This window comes from Aegilops tauschii, chromosome 4, assembly GCF_002575655.3.
Source record: "Aegilops tauschii subsp. strangulata cultivar AL8/78 chromosome 4, Aet v6.0, whole genome shotgun sequence".
In the NCBI taxonomy this organism is placed as follows: Eukaryota; Viridiplantae; Streptophyta; class Magnoliopsida; order Poales; family Poaceae; genus Aegilops; species Aegilops tauschii.
In genome coordinates this window covers 95899729-95919778 of record NC_053038.3, presented here as the reverse complement: position 1 = coordinate 95919778, position 20050 = coordinate 95899729, and the positions used below count along the sequence as shown (strand labels likewise).

Below are 20050 nucleotides of genomic sequence, written 5' to 3'. Positions count from 1 at the left end.
GGACAACCTGTTAAATCTGTTAACAGTTATATTGATGATGATTTTTGGTCTTTTGCATTCTAGCCTTTTGGCATCCTCTTGTACATGTATACTGTATATGTTGGCTTTGGCCTCCTAGTAATACAAGTTGCTATTCTTCTAACGAAATCATCTAAACATCCCAGATGTATGTTGAACTCATCGCGAGATCAGCATGTCTCGGCTAAATGAGGTAAGTCAGATTTCTTGCTGCGGTCTTAACCTCTTCTGTTCTACATGATGATAACCTCCTCGGTAAAAGAACCACCCAAGAAGCATCAGTTCAGCAATGCTCAGCTAGCTTTACATTGGCTTCTGCATTAATGGGATGAAATGGTTACAGACTTACAGCTAATTGAACTAAACTGCAATCTCGCTGCTGTGTTATTGATGACATGTTCTCTAGCTACAGAGGTCAATGTTGAGTTCAGTTATTTACGTACACATCTGGCATATATTCAATTATTTGGCCTATGCTTGATGTTGAAATACTTTTGGAAATCATGCATCATTTTGCTAAAGCTTCTTTTGGTACTCTATTTGAACTGTGGGATGTCTTGCTTGAATGTCCTCAAAATAATGTTACGGTTATGGATATGCGATGATGGAACAGTTCAAAGTGTTCCCTTCTGTTGAGAAAATTATTTTGAATTAATTTCACAGATTAAGCCATTTCAGTTACTATCTTATTCTATGCAGGAACATTTATGCTGATTTATTAGATCTGGTGCTCTTTATATAAACCAAGAAGATGGCAATGGTCAAAGTGATTTATTTTCAACAATTCAATGTTCGAAGTGTTAGTGTTACTGAAGACCAAGTTGAGATAGTATAAAGGTTTGATTTTTACCACTATTTTTGGCGCTGACTCAACAGCGACAACAACTCCATTGACTTGATTAATTTGTATTGTTCTTGGTGAGTTTGATTGTCGCCATCCTATTATCCTTCCAAGAGATAGAACACCAAATGGTCCAAGCTGGGCTTGCTGAGTGTAGATGTGCTAATGTAGGACGTTTTGGCAGTTCAAACTGAACTGCCAAAACGTCCTACATTAGTGAACAGAGGGTGTACTGTCGATTTCATCAACTTTTCTTTATCATAGGTAGGAGTATAATTTATTTGAAAAGCATCTTTACAAACCGCATGTCTTGGGTTGTTTTGAGCTTAATCGTCCCAGGTGGAAGCACATGATTATCTGGATTGTGCAGATTGAGTTCTGTGTTTCTTGTGCTTGAGGCTCATAATGATTTGATTTTTGTTGTTTGCTCTGCGGGCGTAATTGAGGCCTAATTGAGCTGGACGACTGCTAAGTATGTTCTCTGTCAGATGACTTTTACTTATGTACTACCTCCGTCAAAAAATATAAGACGTTTTGTAGGCTAAACTAGCCTTAAAAAGCGTCTATATTTTGGGACGGAGGTAGTAGCTGAGTGGCCTAAAATGTTGTTTTGCACCTTGAGAGACCGGATTTTAATTTTAGGTAGCATTAACTATGATATGGAACTACTTCACGCTTCTGACTATGACCGTTTCGATGTGCCCAAAGTGGTCACCGCTAGTTGCTTCCACAACTTCCATCATCGCTCGTTGGACTTTTGGATGAGTTGGCTGGAGCATGAATTCAATAGCTTCCTTTGTTTACTTAACTTTCAGCCACCTACTCCTATATCACTTTCCAAACTGTTTGAGTGGATTTTCATGCTTCCCGCTGAAGGCTCACAGTGGAGATGATCTTGTCAGCCGTTTCATCTCCTTGAGCCAGAAATATGCGGAACAACGTGTGAGTGCGACGACGGAAAGAGATGACATCTAGCGGCCGACGTGTATCTTGCTAAGGATCCACACCATCGTCGAGGAGGCGGAGCAAGGCAGTTCATAAACCGTGGAATGATCCTCCAGCTGAAGGGGGCTCGTGGAGGGCATGTACCTACTACCTAAGTATCTTGGGCACTATGTGCTTGACACCTTCAAATTTCCAGTTCGTTGAAGATGAGGGTGCTCCTGACGATCATCAGGTAATCCACAAGTGACTTCAGCTTCGTTCCAGTGCAAGCACTGAAAGAATGCATTGTTATTAGTATTTGATACTGATAGCATAACCATGGTTAACAGTGTAATTGGATGTTTGGAGACTAAAATTTCTTAGTTTACCATGCTACTAGGAGCCATAGGCAAGGCGTCTCTGGCTACTTAATGGATGACCTTCGATCTCTTGACCCGTCCTTTTGGATTGGGTTGTCGTTGTGGGTTGGGAGGTGCCTGATGTCTTGTGTCGAGGTGTTTTTGTCAGGTATCTCTTACGTAATAGCAATGCTGGGGTTTGTGTGGATGTTAGAGCATCTCCAGCCGCGCCCCCAACAGGTCCCTCTAGGTGATTTTTCAGCGCCAGCGCCCAAATATCGGCCCAGTCGCGCCCCCAGGAGCTTGTTTTTCGCCGGTTTGGGCCGAAATTGACGCCGGCGGACCCAGGCCGAACCCGGCGCGCTGGGGGCGCCCGGAGGCGCCGGGGCAAGCGTTTTTGGCACGAAAGAACGGCGGGTCCGCCGAGTCAACGACCCCCGAGCCTCGTCGTCCTCATCGCCTCGGTTTCCCACGGGGAATCAATGTGAAGGCTGCCGCCGGTCAGCCTTCCATTGATTCCTCACGGGCGGCGCGGCGATGCCCCCCTCCCGCCATGCGTACACACGGCGCCCACCTCCCGTCCGCTATAAAGCAATGCCTCCCCCTCGCCTGTGACCACACCCCGCCCACAGCCACCAAGCTCTGCCTCTCTCTCTGTAACACCCCGAGTGTCATGCTACAGTAATCCCCTGTTAATGGTGCCATGTCATCATGTTACTGATGATATTCTTCACTTGATCCAAATCACAATTCAAATTCAAATCCAATCTAAGTCAAAATTTCATATTTGCCAGACATGAAATCTAAAATGTTCATCTTGTGCCAAATAATCCGTAACTAATACTGGTAGTGAACCAACATTTTTGCAAAGTGTTTAAGTGCACTAAACTAGCTAAAACAGTGCTTAAAACATTTGTTTAAATGCTTTTTAATTTGTAAAAATGCTAACCTGATTTATTTAAGTGCTAAACTGATTGTGGCAATAGCCTAAAACATGATGATATTTTAGGTGTAAGTTTTATAATTTATAGAACTGTTTTGGTTTTGAAAAGTTTTGGAAAACAGAAGTTTCAAAAAAGAAAGAAAATGCAGAACTTGTTAAAAGGGAAAAAGATGCCCCTGCCCCTCTGGAACTAACCCCTGGGCTTCGGCCCACCCGAGCCAGCCCATCCAGCCCACTTACCCCACCGGTCGCCTTCTCCTCCTGTTCTCCTGGCACGACCGCTACAGGGGCGCGTCCCCGTCGGACCAGCTCGCCGGTGCCGCCCCGAGGGGATAAGGGCGTCGTCCCCTCGACGCCTCGATCCCTTCCCTCCACTCATCGCTCTCCCACATGGTCCTCCCCACTCACTCTCTTCCCCTTGCTCGTGCTCCCTTCCCCCTCAGATCCACCTCGCTCGCTACTGCCGTCACCGCGTCGTCGTCGTCACCGCGCACCGGAGCCTCCCCGAGCTTCACGGCGGTGTACGGAGCCCCGGCGGGTCCTTCTTCGTCAACTACACCACCGGAGCGACGCTGGAGACCTGTGCCACCGTCGCCTACGTCGTCCGCGAGGAACGGTTCGAGCTGGAGTGCTCTACATCATCCCCTGCATCTTCGTCTTCCTCTTCGTCCGCCGACGTCGTCCCGGCCACCTCGACTCTTCCCCGGGCCTTCCCTGCAACGGCAGTGAGCCAGCTTCCCTCCTCCCCCTTAGCTCTCCCGCACGCCGTAGGTCGCTCCCGCCGTCGCGCCCGAGCTCCCGAGGAGCTCGCGGCTGTCACGCCCTGCCTTCCCCGCGCTCCTGCTGGCCCTCCGCGCGCGCCCTCGCTCGCCTAACCGCGCGCCCGGGGCCGCGCCTCACCCGCAGTCACCGTGCCCGGGCGGCACCTCGCTTGCAGCCGCCGCGCTCAGGCCTCGCCGAGCCCCTCCGCCCCGCACCGCGAACCACCGCCTGCCGTGCCTCGTACCTGGCCCACACCGGCAGCCGGCCCGTGCCGCGCCCCCCAGCGCCCGCGCGTCGCCCGTCTCTCGCCCCGCCCACCGTGGTCTTGCTGCTGCTTCGCCCGCGCACGCCCGGGGCTTGCCCGCTGGCCTCGACGCCGGCGCCGCTACGAGCCGCCTGCGCTCTTATTGTCGCCCCCATCTGAAGCGCCATGTCGCGGGCTCTCCGACGCGCCCACCCGCATCCCCAACGGTCACCGGAGCCAGCTGGCCGGAGCCTCGCCGCCGCCCCTGTATCCCATCGCCATTAGTTGTAGGCCTAAACAGCCTTTAAAACTAATCCCCCTCTAACCCACTGACATTGGGCCCCACCTGGTTAACTAATAATTGGATTAAACTATAGGTTATGACATGTGGGCCCACTCTGTCTAATTAGGTTAAATAAATTAAATAAACAGTGTTAGTTGCCCCTGCCAATGACATGAGGGTCCCAGGGCCCCCCTTTGACCAGTCAACCATGAACCAGTCAACTCCTGACTGGGCAGATGACTGACCCCACCTGTCAGCCACTCTGGGTGCATGCACCGGGTGCACCTAGCAGTTTCTGTTTATTAATATTATTGAATTAAATTAAAATCAGGAGATTAGAAAATCATTTAAACTTTGTTAATTCATAGAAAATAAACCGTAACTCAGATGAAAATGTTTTCTACATGAAAGTTGCTCAGAAAAATCCAACGAATCCGGATACGCGGTCCGTTTACCTGTCAGATGCCTCTGACTATCTGAACATGGAACATTCTCCCTCCGGTCATCTGTCTGACACAGGTCCGGAACCGGGAATACCTTCCCGGTTGAATTCCCCCTTCACCTTTATCGTGTAGCCACACGTTAGGTCACACCCGGCACAACATATTGCCACGTTATGCTGTGTGATGCTATGTTTGCTTTATATTTATTGTTTCTTCCCCCTCTTCTCTCCGGTAGACCCCGAGACCGATGCCGCCCCTGTGATTGACTACATCGACGACGACCCCTCCTTCTTGCCAGAGCAACCAGGCAAGCCCCCCCCTTTGATCATCCCGATATCGCCCATTCCATTCTCTCATGCTTGCATTAGATTTTGCTAATGTTATTGTTTGCTCCTATTCTAATGCATAGCCTGCTTTTGTAACCTGCTCATTGTACCCTACATGCTTATCCTAAACTGCTTAGTATAGGTTGGTTAGTGATCCATCAGTGACCCCCACCTTGTCCTTGTTGCCCCTGCTTCATCATTGAAGACCCGATCAACGGGATCGAAGACCAGGCTCTGGCACCGCACATCACTTTTCACTTAGTTGCTCGACACTACTGGGTTACTATCGAGTGCCGAGGGTGAGACCTCTACATCACTTCTGATGTTAACCCTGTAGTGTAGCTATTCGGTCGTGGTCATCGAGGGTGATTCCGCCTTAACCACTTCTGATACGACTCTGTCGTGCAACCCCTCAAGTGTGAACCTCGGGGGTGGTTCCTCTTATGTTCACCTTGATGATTACATCGGGTGGAATCCACCGGGGGTGATTCCTCGGGTTTTCCCCTTGATGATTGGACACACAATTACTATGGTTACTATGACTTTACACTGAACCATGTTACTAAAGACGGGTTGGCCCTGAGGGGTACCCGCGCGAGCTTAATTGCGAGTGATGTGGAGACGGGTTGACCTGGAGGGTGCCCGCGAGATAATTACGAGGCGTGGCCGGGCATTCTTAGCCCTTGCCGCAAGTCCTCGAGACAGGGCAATGGGGTCACATCTTTCGTGAGTCTCTGCTTGTTACCGCGCGTTCCTAATCCACTACGATTTGGATATTTGATCCGAGGGGCCTCTGGCCTGATAGCACTAACCATCACGTGGGCATAGTATGGGCGTTCTGCGTCGTATGCATCAGCCGAAGCTTAATAGACGTCAGCGACTGAGCGGCGCGCGCCGGGTTGGACTGGTAAGCACCTGCCTTTTTTAAGGAGGTAGCTAGGTCTGCTCATCGGCCGCCCTCGCAACGTGCAGGAGTTCCCGGGGAGATGGCCCATGACCCCTGGGGGCATAGGTTTAGTCCGGCGTGCTGACCTCTCTATTAAGCCTAGGTCGGGTTGCGGCGTATTGTTTGGCCGAGGCCGGGCATGACCCAGGAAAGTGTGTCCGGCCAGAGTTAATCAAGCGTGGTGGGTAAGTTGGTGCACCCCTGCAGGGAAGAAAACATCTATCGATAGCCTGTCCTACGGTAACGGACACTTGGAGTTGTATCCCGATCGATACAACTAGAACTAGATACTTGTGATGAGAAATGGATTGTGATGATAACTGGATAGTATGGCTCTGGGATTGCTTTCTCGCAGGGAGTCGAGAAAGAATCTCTGGCCGAGGTTGATAACACTACTACTACTTTACTTTGTGCTACTCTACTCCCTCCTGCTGCTGAAAGATGGTGGTTTCTAGAAGATGCTAGTCTTCGATAGGACTAGGCCTTCTCTCTATTCTGGCATTTCTGCAGCCCAGTCCATATATACAACCTTCGTTTGATAATGTTGCATATGTAGTGTAGATCCTTGCTTGCGAGTACTTTGGATGAGTACTCACGGTTGCTTTGCTCCCCCTTTGCCCCTTTCTTCTTCTTTCCGGTTGATGCATCCAGATATCGGAGCCCAGGAGCCAGATGCCACCGCCGATGCCTACTACTACGTGGAGACCGCCGACGACCAGGAGTAGTTAGGAGGCTCCCAGGCAGGAGGCCTTGCCTTTTCGATCAATGTTGCTTTTGTGCTGGCCTTCTTAAGGCACACTTGTCTAACTTATGTCTGTACTCAGATATTGTTTCTTCCGCTGACTCTTGTGTATTCGAACTTATGTATTCGAGCCCTCAAGGCCCCTGGCTTATAATACAAAGCTTGTATTATTTTAATTTGTGTCTAGAGTTGTGTTGTGATATCTTTCCGTGAGTCCTTGATCTTGATCGTACACATTTGCGTGTATGATTTGTGTACGATTGAATCGAGGGCGTCACAAGTTGGTATCAGAGCCGACTGCCTGTAGGTAGCCCCCTTTCCAACTCCTTGGCCAAAGTCGAGTCTAGTCACTACAGAAAACTTTTACTAACATGACTGTGTGGCTTACGGGCCACGTTGCCATTGAGTGGTATTAGGATCTTTTATTCCTCGTCTATACTCTGGGACTCTGATCTCTCGTCTATTCGGGTTAAACATTTTACTAACTCCGACATTAGGTTCTCGTACCCACTTTCTCCCGGAGAGCCCCGACATTATCGATGATCGCTTGCTTCGCCAAAAGATTCTGCGGATACTCTACGATGTTCTCTTGAGACTTTGTGCCTGTCGCTTTTGCAATTCCCTACCACCGATATATCCTTATGGATAACTACATACACTTGTCTTTCATACAATCATTCCTTGTTGCTCTTGTTATTACAAGATGCCATAAAATAATCTCCGTTGCCCCTAGAATCCTTTGAGCTTACTGCCTTGCAGTTCTTTATCACATGAATACCCCTACGGATAATTCCTCGCACTTATCGAGTAACCGTTCATCCTCAGTTGTCCGTATGCTTCATAAGATTCTCTGAAATACTATTCGATCTTCCGAGAATCCTCTTTAAACTATTGCTCGGCAATTACTTGTCTGCTTACATTATGGATGCTTCTCATATGTCTAGCAATATTCATTAGTATCATTTGACACCGTCATTTTGTTCCTATTGATTCAACATGTGAGCGAATGCGCGCAATCATCAGTTGATCTTTTTAAATGATCTTTCCGGCTCAGACGTCACTCCAGACATGAGCTGGTTCTCGGCAAACCAAACCTTAATTGATTGTCGATCTATTTCTATTCAACTTACTTGTCTTTTGATCAGAGAGTCTGCTTCTGATCTTCTAATTTGGAAATCATAATTTCTTTGCTTTAAGCATCGAATTATCCAGTTATATCTATAACCCGATGCCTTTGCATTCTTTCTTCTTCTGGGTGAGTATCGATACTCACATCAGATCTTTTATGGACCACCACATCCTTTGTTGGATCATTATCCGACAGTGCCCATCGTATGTAATCACCTTGTGGGTTCTTCCCGGTTACATAATGCCATTGTTAAATTGTATCCTCTCCTTTGGTCAACCATGCTCTACCTTTGAACTTGTGTGAACCCAGAAACTTCTACGGGTCATACTCTTCTGGTGTTTCCCCAGATAAATTCCAACACTACAACTCCATCGAAATCGAGAAGTGAATGAAAGATTGCGCATTGAAGAAGTGGGAGTCGACCTTGAACCTTTGTGTTCATGCCCATGGACCCGGTGCGGAACTTATCATGAAAGCTTCTTGCAAGGATATTTAATCATTTGAATGATTCTTCCGGTATCGTAAACTGGATCCCTTGCAGTTATCGTTCCGACCATATTTCCTCCTTGATCCCATTTACTGGGTCAGTTTAAATTACTTATCCTCTACAAATCATTTCCCCCGTCCAACCTCTACTCCGATTTACCTTCTGGCATTACACCTAGTACTTGATAATGGGAAGTTTTATACCCCATCACATCATTCCTAGCCTGATTGGCTATATTTTTATCGTGTCAACTTTTAACTGTGCTACCTGGTCCTTATGCCCGGAGCAACTTCCGACGATGAACTAAGCTTACGTCGATCTTACTCATCTTATCATTTCACCTCGAACAACAAGCTTGACTTCGAGCTTGTGTCGAATCCGTGGTTCTCATAGCCTTTCACTTCATCCTTCCTTTTCTACTCGATGGCATCTTCATAGAGTCTCTCGACAAAATTTGTCGTGATCACCTTCAACACTTTGGCTTCTTCAGAGATGTCAACTGAATTCATGGCCAGAAATCCCATCGCTGCCCCTCGATGATTTGTGATATCATCGATGACATCTTGACTTTCTGTCAACACAGACCTGGCTGTGCTTGGTTATTCCTTACGTTCTGAGATAATCTTGGAATTGTTTCTCGGTATCTCTTGAGATCTTTGAACCCAATATTTACTTGACACCATATCATTGCTGCTTCGAGCCATGACCGTGGTATTCCGAATATCAACAAGGACATCGGAAGCATAATACAAAATGTTTCTCGTTGAATTACCCTCACACCGTTGTATGGGTAATATCATGATTCTTCCCTCGCCCCATTATCTAAATGCTTTTGAACTTGTTGTCCTATCATGTGTATCCCACTCCGCTTTTCCTTGGGAAGGATATACTCCCAACTCTTATGTGTAAACACATATTCCTTTCCATTGGACTGTTTGATTTGATAATCATACTTTTCCTTTCCATTGGTTTATTTAACCTTTCTTCTAATCTATATGATATAAGCAGGAATAAATCCCTGCTTATAAAACACCCCCATGTACAACCTTGTCAGTGAGATACACATGAGGCGCGGCCTATTGGTCCGCCTTGAATTAACGAGCAGGAAAATGGTTCTCTTCGTCCCACGCCCTTGGTACCAAACTTTGTGGCCAACATAATTGACAGGCTATTCTCTGACCCGCCTTGCTATCATGATCGTGCAAAATGTTAGCACCCTTCCCGCTTTTAACCCACATGGTGGTCCCATAACCCATAGTTCCACAAGATCGAAACCTTACTCTCATGTACAACCTTGATTTCGAAACATTCTTTGCACGCTTGGTTTTGTAGGTAATTCACGAGCCACCTTCTTGTGATCTATTCTGGTATCAGACGCAATACTTATTCACATTGCTCCGAACCCCTTTCACCCCTTGTTTCAGGCAACAAACTATTGCCTACCCGATTAAAGCTTCATATTGCACCTTCTTACCTTGCTCTGGATGACTTTCTTGAAATTCAACTCGAGAGATGCCTCTTTGCCACGTTCACTGAGATAGTCCCCAGGTAACTATCTTGTGTTGAGCTCCGTCTTTCCCGAGTCTTTCCCCCTTACTCCACCCCTTAAATCCCGGGACGAGATTTCTTGTAGTGGAGGAGATTTGTAACACCCCAAGTGTCATGCTACAGTAATCCCCTGTTAATGGTGCATTGTCATCATGTTACTGATGTTATTCTTCACTTGATCCAAATCACAATTCAAATTCAAATCCAATCTAAGTCAAAATTTCATATTTGTCAAACATGAAATCTAAAATGTTCATCTTGTGCCAAATAATCCGTAACTAATATTGGTAGTGAACCAACATTTTTTGCAAAGTGTTTAAGTGCACTAAACTAGCTAAAACAGTGCTTAACACATTTGTTTAAATGCTTTTTAATTTGTAAAAATGCTAACCTGTTTTATTTAAGTGCTAAACTGATTGTGGTAGTAGCCTAAAACATGATGATATTTTAGGTGTAAGTTTTATAATTTATAGAACTGTTTTGGTTTTAAAAAGTTTTGGAAAACAGAAGTTTCAAAAAAGAAAGAAAATGCAAAACTTGTTAAAAGGGAAAAAGATGCCCCTGTCCCTCTGGAACTAACCCCCCGGGCTTCGGCCCACCCGAGCCAGCCCATCCAGCCCACTTACCCCACCGGTCGCCTTCTCCTCCTGTTCTCCTGGCACAACCGCTGCAGGGGCGCGTCCCCGTCGGACCAGCTCGCCGGTGCCGCCCCGAGGGGATAAGGGCGTCGTCCCCTCGACGCCTCGATCCCTTCCCTCCACTCATCGCTCTCCCACATGGTCCTCCCCACTCACTCTCTTCCCCTTGCTCGTGCTCCCTTCCCCCTCAGATCCACCTCGCCCGCTACTGCCGTCACCGCGTCGTCGTCGTCACCGCGCACCGGAGCCTCCCCGAGCTTCGCGGCGGTGTACAGGAGCCCCGGCGGGTCCTTCTTCGTCAACTACACCACCGGAGCGAGGCTGGAGACCTGCGCCACCGTCGCCTACGTCGTCCGTGAGGAACGGTTCGAGCTGGAGTGCTCTACATCATCCCCTGCATCTTCGTCTTCCTCTTCGTCCACCGACGCCGTCCCGGCCACCTCGACTCTTCCCCGGGCCTTCCCTGCAACGGCAGTGAGCCAGCTTCCCTCCTCCCCCTTAGCTCTCCCGCACGCCGTAGGTCGCTCCCGCCGTCGCGCCCGAGCTCCCGAGGAGCTCGCGGCTGCCGCGCCCTGCCTTCCCCGCGCTCCTGCTGGCCCTCCGCACGCACCCTCGCTCGCCTAACCGCGCGCCCGGGGCCGCGCCTCGCCCGAAGTCGCCGTGCCCGGGCGGCGCCTCGCTTGCAGCCGCCGCGCTCAGGCCTCGCCGAGCCCCTCCGCCCCGCACCGCGAACCACCGCCTGTCGTGCCTCGCACCTGGCCCACACCGGCAGCCGGCCGGTGCCGCGTCCCCCCAGCGCCCGCGCGTCGCCCGTCTCTCGCCCCGCCTGCCGTGGTATTGCTGCTGCTTCGCCCGCGCACGCCCGGGGCTTGACCGCTGGACTCGACGCTGGCGCCGCTACGAGCCGCCTCCGCTCTTATTGTCGCCCCCATCTGAAGCGCCATGTCGCGGGCTCTCCGACGCGCCCACCCGCGTCCCCAACGGTCGCCGGAGCCAGCTGGCCGGAGCCTCGACGCCGCCCCTGTATCCCATCGCCGTTAGCTGTAGGCCTAAACAGCCTTTAAAACTAATCCCCCCTCTAACCCACTGACATTGGGCCCCACCCGGTTAACTAATAATTGCATTAAACTATAGGTTATGACATGTGGGCCCACTCTTTCTAATTAGGTTAAATAAATTAAATAAACAGTGTTAGTAGCCTCTGCCAATGACATGAGGGTCCCAGGGCCCCCCTTTGACCAGTCAACCGTGAACCAGTCAACTCCTGACTAGGCAGATGACTGACCCCACCTGTCAGCCACTCTGGGTGCATGCACCGGGTGCACCTAGCAGTTTCTGTTTATTAATATTATTGAATTAAATTAAAATCAGGAGATTAGAAAATCATTTAAACTTTGTTAATTCATAGAAAATAAACAGTAACTCGGATGAAAATGTTTTCTACATGAAAGTTGCTCAGAAAAATCCAACGAATCCGGATACGCGGTCCGTTTACCTGTCAGATGCCTCTGACTATCTGAACAAGGAACATTCCCCCTCCGGTCATCTGTCTGACACAGGTCCGGAACCGGGAATACCTTCCCGGTTGAATTCCCCCTTCACCTTTATCGTGTAGCCACACGTTAGGTCACACCCGACACAACATATTGCCACGTTATGCTTTGTGATGCTATGTTTGCTTTATATTTATTGTTGCTTCCCCTCTTCTCTCCGGTAGACCCCGAGACCGATGCCGCCCCTGTGATTGACTACATCGACGACGACCCCTCCTTCTTGCCAGAGCAACCAGGCAAGCCCCCCCCTTTGATCATCCCGATATCGCCCATTCCATTCTCTCATGCTTGCATTAGATTTTGCTAATGTTATTGTTTGCTCCTATTCTGATGCATAGCCTGCTTTTGTAACCTGCTCATTGTACCCTACATGCTTATCCTAAACTGCTTAGTATAGGTTGGTTAGTGATCCATCAGTGACCCCCCACCTTGTCCTTGTTGCCCCTGCTTCATCATTGAAGACCCGATCAACGGGATCGAAGACCAGGCTCCGGCACCGCACATCACTTTTCCCTTAGTTGCTCGACACTACTGGGTTACTATCGAGTGCCGAGGGTGAGACCTCTACATCACTTCTGATGTTAACCATGTAGTGTAGCTATTCGGTCGTGGTCATCGAGGGTGATTCCGCCTTAACCACTTCCGATACGACTCTGTCGTGCAACCCCTCAAGTGTGAACCTCGGGGGTGGTTCCTCTTACGTTCACCTTGATGATTACATCGGGTGGAATCCACCGGGGGTGATTCCTCGGGTTTTCCCCTTGATGTTCGGACACACAGTTACTATGGTTACTATGACTTTACACTGAACCATGTTACTAAAGACGGGTCGGCCCTGAGAGGTACCCGCGCGAGCTTAATTGCGAGTGATGTGGAGACGGGTTGACCTGGAGGGTGCCCGCGAGATAATTACGAGGCGCGGCCGGGCATTCTTAGCCCTTGCCGCAAGTCCTCGAGACGGGGCAATGGGGTCACATATTTCGTGAGTCTCTGCTTGTTACCGCGCGTTCCTAATCCACTACGATTTGGATATTTGATCCGAGGGGCCTCTGGCCTGATAGCACTAACCATCACGTGGGCATAGTATGGGCGTTCTGCATCGTATGCATCAGCCGAAGCTTAATAGACGTTAGCGACTGAGCGGCGCGCGCCGGGTTGGACTGGTAAGCACCTCCCTTTTTTAAGGAGGTAGCTAGGTCTGCTCATCGGCCGCCCTCGCAACGTGCAGGAGTTCCCGGGGAGATGGCCCATGACCCCTGGGGGCATAGGTTTAGTCCGGCGTGCTGACCTCTCTATTAAGCCTAGGTTGGGTTGCGGCGTATTGTTTGGCCGAGGCCGGGCATGACCCAGGAAAGTGTGTCCGGCCAGAGTTAATCAAGCGTGGTGGGTAAGTTGGTGCACCCCTGCAGGGAAGAAAACATCTATCGATAGCCTGTCCTACGGTAACGGACACTTGGAGTTGTATCCCGATCGATACAACTAGAACTGGATACTTGTGATGAGAAATGGATTGTGATGATAACTGGATAGTATGGCTCTGGGATTGCTTTCTCGCAGGGAGTCGAGAAAGGATCTCTGGCCGAGGTTGATAACACTACTACTACTTTACTTTGTGCTACTCTACTCCCTCCTGTTGCTGCAAGATGGTGGTTTCTAGAAGATGCTAGTCTTCGATAGGACTAGGCCTTCTCTCTATTCTGGCATTTCTGCAGCCCAGTCCATATATACAACCTTCCTTTGATAATGTTGCATATGTAGTGTAGATCCTTGCTTGCGAGTACTTTGGATGAGTACTCACAGTTGCTTTGCTCCCCCTTTGCCCCTTTCTTCTTCTTTCCGGTTGATGCAACCAGATATCAGAGCCCAGGAGCCAGATGCCACCGCCGATGCCTACTACTATGTGTAGACCGCCGACGACCAGGAGTAGTTAGGAGGCTCCCAGGCAGGAGGCCTTGCCTTTTCGATCAATATTGCTTTTGTGCTGGCCTTCTTAAGGCAATCTTGTCTAACTTATGTCTGTACTCAGATATTGTTGCTTCCTCTGACTCTTGTGTATTCGAGCTTATGTATTCGAGCCATCGAGGCCCCTGGCTTGTAATATAAAGCTTGTATTATTTTAATTTGTGTCTAGAGTTGTGTTGTGATATCTTTCCGTGAGTCCTTGATCTTGATCATACACATTTGCGTGTATGATTGAATCGAGGGCGTCACACTCTCCCCGTGCGCAGCTGCCGCCGACGTTCCTCCCCTCTCTCCCCGTGCCCAGCCGCGACGATGGGCGAGCGTTTCCCCGGCGATGGGGCGGCGGCCAATGGCTTCGGCCGCTGCTCGTTGCACGAGTGGGAAGCCCACTTGCTGTTCGAGGCGAACATCCCGGCGCCTCCCGACATGCGCACGCCGGGGCGGTGGAAGCTCAGCGCCGGTGGCGTCCCCATCCCCCCACTGCCCGATGTCGACGTGCGCCCCGACTACTTCGCCGACGAGGTCGACCGTGGGCCCTCCTGCAGTACGCCGCCGGCAACCACGAAGCGTGGGCAGTGTACTTCCAGCACCGGCAGGCGCAGCGGCTGGCCTCCACCAACAACGCGCCGGTGGTGCGGGGGACCAAGAACAGTGAGGGCCGCGCCTGTGGTGGGGCACCCCCGGCCGCACACTCCACGCCGTTCTCCGGCACCTCGAGGGCGGCAACGACCTGCCGTTGACATACCCTGCCGCCCCGGTCCGGAGCGGCGGCCAATGGATGCCGAGGAGGACGGCGTCCTCTTCTTCCTCCTCCTCCCGCTCCTCGTCACACTCCTCCGGGTCGCCGGCGTTGTTCGGTGTCAAGGCCGAGCCCGCGGAGACGCCGCTCGGCCGGCGCACCCGCAGCGCCGGCATCGTCATCAACGAGGGCGGGCGCGCCTCCTCCTCGGCTCCTCCCCGCTTCGTCAAGCCGAAGACGGAGCCGGCCGCCGTGAAGACAGAGCCAGGGCTCGCCGCCGTGAAGACGGAGCCCGGGCTCTCCGACGCAGTGGCATTGAAGTGGGCGCGCGAAGACTAGGCGCAAACAGAGCTGTAGCGCCAGTGCCGCGCCTATGAGCAGTTCGCCGCTCGGCGCCGTGGCCGCGACGAGGGAGGCGTCGTCGTCCTCGACGACGACAGCGACGACGACGCGCCGCCACCGGTCCGCCAGGGCGACCCCGGGCAGGGGTCCAGCAGGGGCGGCCACGTGAAGGAGGAGAAGGACGACGATGACAACGGCGATGGCGTCGACGGCGGCGACTTCGCCGCGCTCAGCGCGTTCTTCGGCCTGTAGTTGCGGCCTTTGTTTTTTTAAGTATTTCAGTTTCCTATATAAAAAACTATTTAAGTCGCCTAAGTAATGTCATGTTCGCCGAATTTTAGCCAAATCTTTGTCCCGTTTGCCGAATTTTAGCCGAATTCCTTTAAAAAACTATTAAAGACGCCTTCTGGGGACGACCCTGGGGCCGGCGGCTGGGAACCCGAAAGCCTCCAGGCTGATTTTAGCGCCGGTTCGCCCCTAGGCGGCGATTTTACGAGCCGCCTGGGGAGCCAACGGCTGAAGATGCTCTTATGCATTTGCAGTCTAACAAGGTCGCATGTGTTGTTATGGGGTTTCTTTCCATATGAGTAGTTAGAGGCTTAGAGCATCTCCAACAGCCTTTGTATATTTGCACTCACTTGCTATTTTAGCAATCTTGGCCAAAAAACCTTGGCCAACAACCTTTGTATAAGTGGTCCCCCACTAGAAATCTTTACAAAGCTTGCTATACTTGCTCCTAAACCTTGTATATTTGCAAACTGGAGAGGCCACTTGCTATAATTTTACAAAGCCTCCTAAAGTGGTCCTAGCCATATTTTTGTCTCAATGACCGGTGGGCCATGTATGCCATGTGCGTGTGTGTGATGTGTACGTGTCTTGTATGTATTTTTCGCATGGATTTTTTTTGCTTGCCGCATGTGTGTTGTGTTGTATACGTTTTTTCTTGCATGAATTTTTTCGTGGAGTGTGTACGTGTACGCGTGTGTGTTGTGTGTATGGGACGTGTATGGTGGCGAGTTGTGGTAGTATATGTATTCATCTACGTAAGTTAGTGTGTAGTGTGTATAGTAAACTGTCCCCACATGTTATTGTGTTTTGTACAAATATAGCAATTCAATATACAAAGGCTGCGAAAGCAAAAAATATATTGGCTTTGTAAACCTTTCTCTCTCCTCTTGCTATAGCAAGTTTTTAGCAACCCAATATATAAAGGTTGTTGGAGATGCTCTTAGTCTGTGCTCCGTTTATATTGGTTTACCGTAAATTAACTAGACAATTCTTTTTTTTATTTTTGCCTCCGTTTCGAGAGAAAAATCAATAAGCGTATGAGAATGGGATGTCAAATGATCACTCAGATGTTAGTGCAGGGGATATCCTTCGTATATTCGGTTTTTCAGAATTAATTTCAAATAACAAATTGTGGTGCATCTAATAAAAAACACTCGAATCTTTTTAACAAATCGGGAGATGCTCTTGATAAGTGCCTATACCTGCATTTCCGGTAAAGAAAAACTTTACATTTTACCCTTCGTGCGATGCCGTGACCATTCCAACGAAGGGAGGGGGGCATCTTTCGGTCCGTGCGTAGAGAGTGGAATTTGTCAGCAGGTACGTTAAAAGCAGACCAACCAGCTGGATTCCCGCATAATTAAAGGCATCGTCAGGGATGTAAATATCATCTTTATTCTGACGCCAGATCCAGATCTGAGGCCCGTTTTCCTTTATATAAGAGTACCCTCTCGACCTCACGAGCCCTCACCAGATCTGAAGCTCGTAGGCAGCAGGCCTCTCCTAGGTAATCCCCGTCTTCCTCCCCCTCTTGGCAAAAGTTTCTTCCGATGATTTGTTCTGTGTCGCTCTTGCATATGCTCTTTCCGTATCATATATATCATCGTAGTAGCTTCTGAACTTACAAGCTGCTGGTACTGATTACACTTTTCATTGTCGTAGATCTATGTTCATAGTATTTTTTATCCATGTTGTCAAGCACGTCAGTAGGTCGAGTAGCGGTGGGCAAGATGGATTTATCAGTAGTCACACATATCCTCCCTTCGCTTGTGTCTGTGTGGACAATATTGTCGGAATTTACCGAGACTTATCGTCTCACATATTTATCCTAATGAACTGTATCTATGAAGTTTTACTTCTCAAGAAACCTATCTACCAAAGTTTTACATGTGGGCGTAAGAGTGTTTCACATCTTCACCCTAATAAAGTGTATCTGATTTTTCTTTCTTTATAGAGAAATCTATGTACCAATGTTTTTTATGTGCGCATAAGAGTCTGTAATTTTGCCATTTATGATGATTAGTTGGGATGGTAACTTCATAACTAATACTTATCATCTTGTTTAACTTTCAGAGCCATGAGAAATGAGCTGCAGTGAGTGTTAGTGGATGAAAGCTCAAAACGCTTTCGTAGATCCTGACAGTTTTGAAGTAATAGCAGGCCTGGCTTTGCTTTTCTTCAAAGCATCTTGAGAGACCAAAATCTGCAATTTTTGGCACCATGTTGTCATCAAGCAATATATTTGCAGGTTTGAGGTCTAAGTGGAGAATATGAATCTTGTGGAGATAATGCAAACCCTCACAAATTCCCTTGATTATTTCATAGCGCTTTGTCCATTGAGATTCTCTTCATTGAGGTATGATAACTTGAAACTCTCATGCTTATAACCATAGTTTATTTTAAAACTTCAGCTGGTGTTGATAAGGTTTGTGATAATTGCAGAAATTGTGCGGCATGGGACAATTGCAACGAAGCTGTCCAACATGCATGATAAAAGATAAGAGCAAAAATATAGTATGATCTATTGGATATTGTGTTGACTCACAAGGAAAGACCAAAATACAAAAAAAAGAGGCAAATGATTGCTATGCGTTGCATGTCTACCTAGGCGAATCTACATGCCTATGTAACAAGTATGTTGTCTACTATCTATCAACTTCAAAGATTGATGGACTTAACTTTCTTAAGAAATTAACGTTCTTCTCCTCTTTGTAGATTCAAGATGCATGGGTCTGCATGTAGAGAGCGCTATCAAATAATCAAGGAATTTGCGAGGGTTTACATTATCTTCACAAGAGTTATATTGTTCGCTTAGACCTTAGACCTTCAAACATATTTCTAGATGACAATATGATGCTAAAAATTGCGGATTTTTGTTTCTCATGATGCTTGGAGGAAAAACAAAGCTAAGCTATTGCTTCAAAACAGTTTGGATCTATGTAATCTAGCCAGCCAACAATCTTCGAAAGCTCGATTTCTTTGTGTATTTTATTAATTATATGCCTTCCTTGCCCTGTTCATTAACAAGTTGATATGGATTTTATGCAGGGCATCAGACTCTTAAGATGGAAAATCACATTAGAGCTACACATGTAGTTTTTGCTTATAATCGTACAATACTAGTGGGAAAAAACGGGCATTGATGAAATGGGTGGGCGCATTGTAGATTTACCTTTGTTAATGTTGTTTGCAAGTTAACATCAGATCTGTATATGTGTGTATATATTACATGTCTTGCTGTCATAATATATGAATGCAATAGGTTCTTGAAACTTGGGGGATTAGGTTGGAGAAATCACCAGGAGGATATTTGATGCGTGTAGTACGCACAGGCTGTAGTCATTGGCTTGACAAAACAGAACGAACAAATACTTCTTTTCAGACTTGCATGGGTAGGTCATAGGTTGTGCAGGTAAGCTCATTTATGGGCCACGGCATGCTCCACTAACCTCTTTTTTGTAGAACCTGTGTACATCATTCCATGCTGCTCCGAGCTGGTGGATGAGATCAAGCCTCGTTGGTTGTCCAACAGAAATGGGTTCTGGTGGGCTGCAGCGAAATGCACCTAAGGTACAGTCATGGTTGTTTAGCACCAGGCATCTTTTAATAGGACAATATCAACATTTTTAAGTCATGCAAAGAAGAATCACATATGTTCCTAAAAACAGAGAACAAATAGACTTCTGGCTGAAGCAGAAGTTGATAATCACTCCCTCTGCAAATATTTTGGAACAGAGGGAGTATTAACCAGTGTCTGGGAAATGGTGTTTGTGTTCTATGATGAAGATCGTGTAATTTTTTGCTCCATGCAAGCATACATGTGCTAGAACATTGTTCTTGATGATATCCTGAATAGATCTATGGAGATTTTCATGGGTTTCATTCAGTTATCTTACTAGTCTTATTAACCCTGATGCAGATATATTGGGAAGCCATTCCATCTAACGGCCCGTCCTTCATAGATATCATTACTGAATTAGAGGTTTCCGGCAGCAGATCAGGTACCACCATGACAATTCTTCACAGTTGTTTTCAGACGAATCCCTGTCTAGGTCTTCAGATTCTTATGTTTTCCACTCTTGTTACAGGAGCAAACATGAAGATACTGTGGAGACAAGGCAAGAAGAAGAAACAGTCCAGGCAATGAAGAGTGGCCCCTCTGCTCATACTCCATGATAGTTCTTCCCGTTAACTGATCGGCCAAGCGAGGATAGGGGCTGATGGCACTAGAAAAGTAGCGTATCGCCTGATTTTGTCATTGCTTCTTCGGACCTGATTTTTATGGTCTCATTCTCAATTTCAGTTACAGCTCTAGTCTGGATTATCTCACATAGAGCAAACCGGAGTGACCATTATATCTAGCTTTCTGGTTTCGTTAACATTTGGGTTGATGGATATGTCATCTATGGATGTATTGGTTACGACTTGCAGCTTTAAATAGCTGCTACTCACAGTGAGAATTTCATATCACATCATGTGCCTGAATAATAGGCGGCTCCCTCTTTTATTCATTTCCAAGCAAATAAGAACTGT

The 20050-nt window shown here is 48.2% G+C and overlaps 1 long non-coding RNA gene across 2 annotated transcripts; it reads left to right on the top strand.

Moving 5' to 3' along the window:
• Positions 1-10784: 10784 nt before the first annotated feature.
• LOC120962421 (uncharacterized) lies at positions 10785-19987 on the top strand. 2 transcript variants are annotated; one of them, XR_012181456.1, is made up of 8 exons: positions 10786-11107; positions 12351-16837; positions 16926-17024; positions 17591-17873; positions 17960-18150; positions 18233-19087; positions 19437-19518; positions 19606-19987. It is a non-coding gene; the product is annotated as an uncharacterized lncRNA (long non-coding RNA). The 2 variants fall into 2 exon arrangements; XR_012181455.1 differs by having other exon boundaries at positions 10785-11107; positions 12351-17024.
• Positions 19988-20050: the final 63 nt, after the last annotated feature.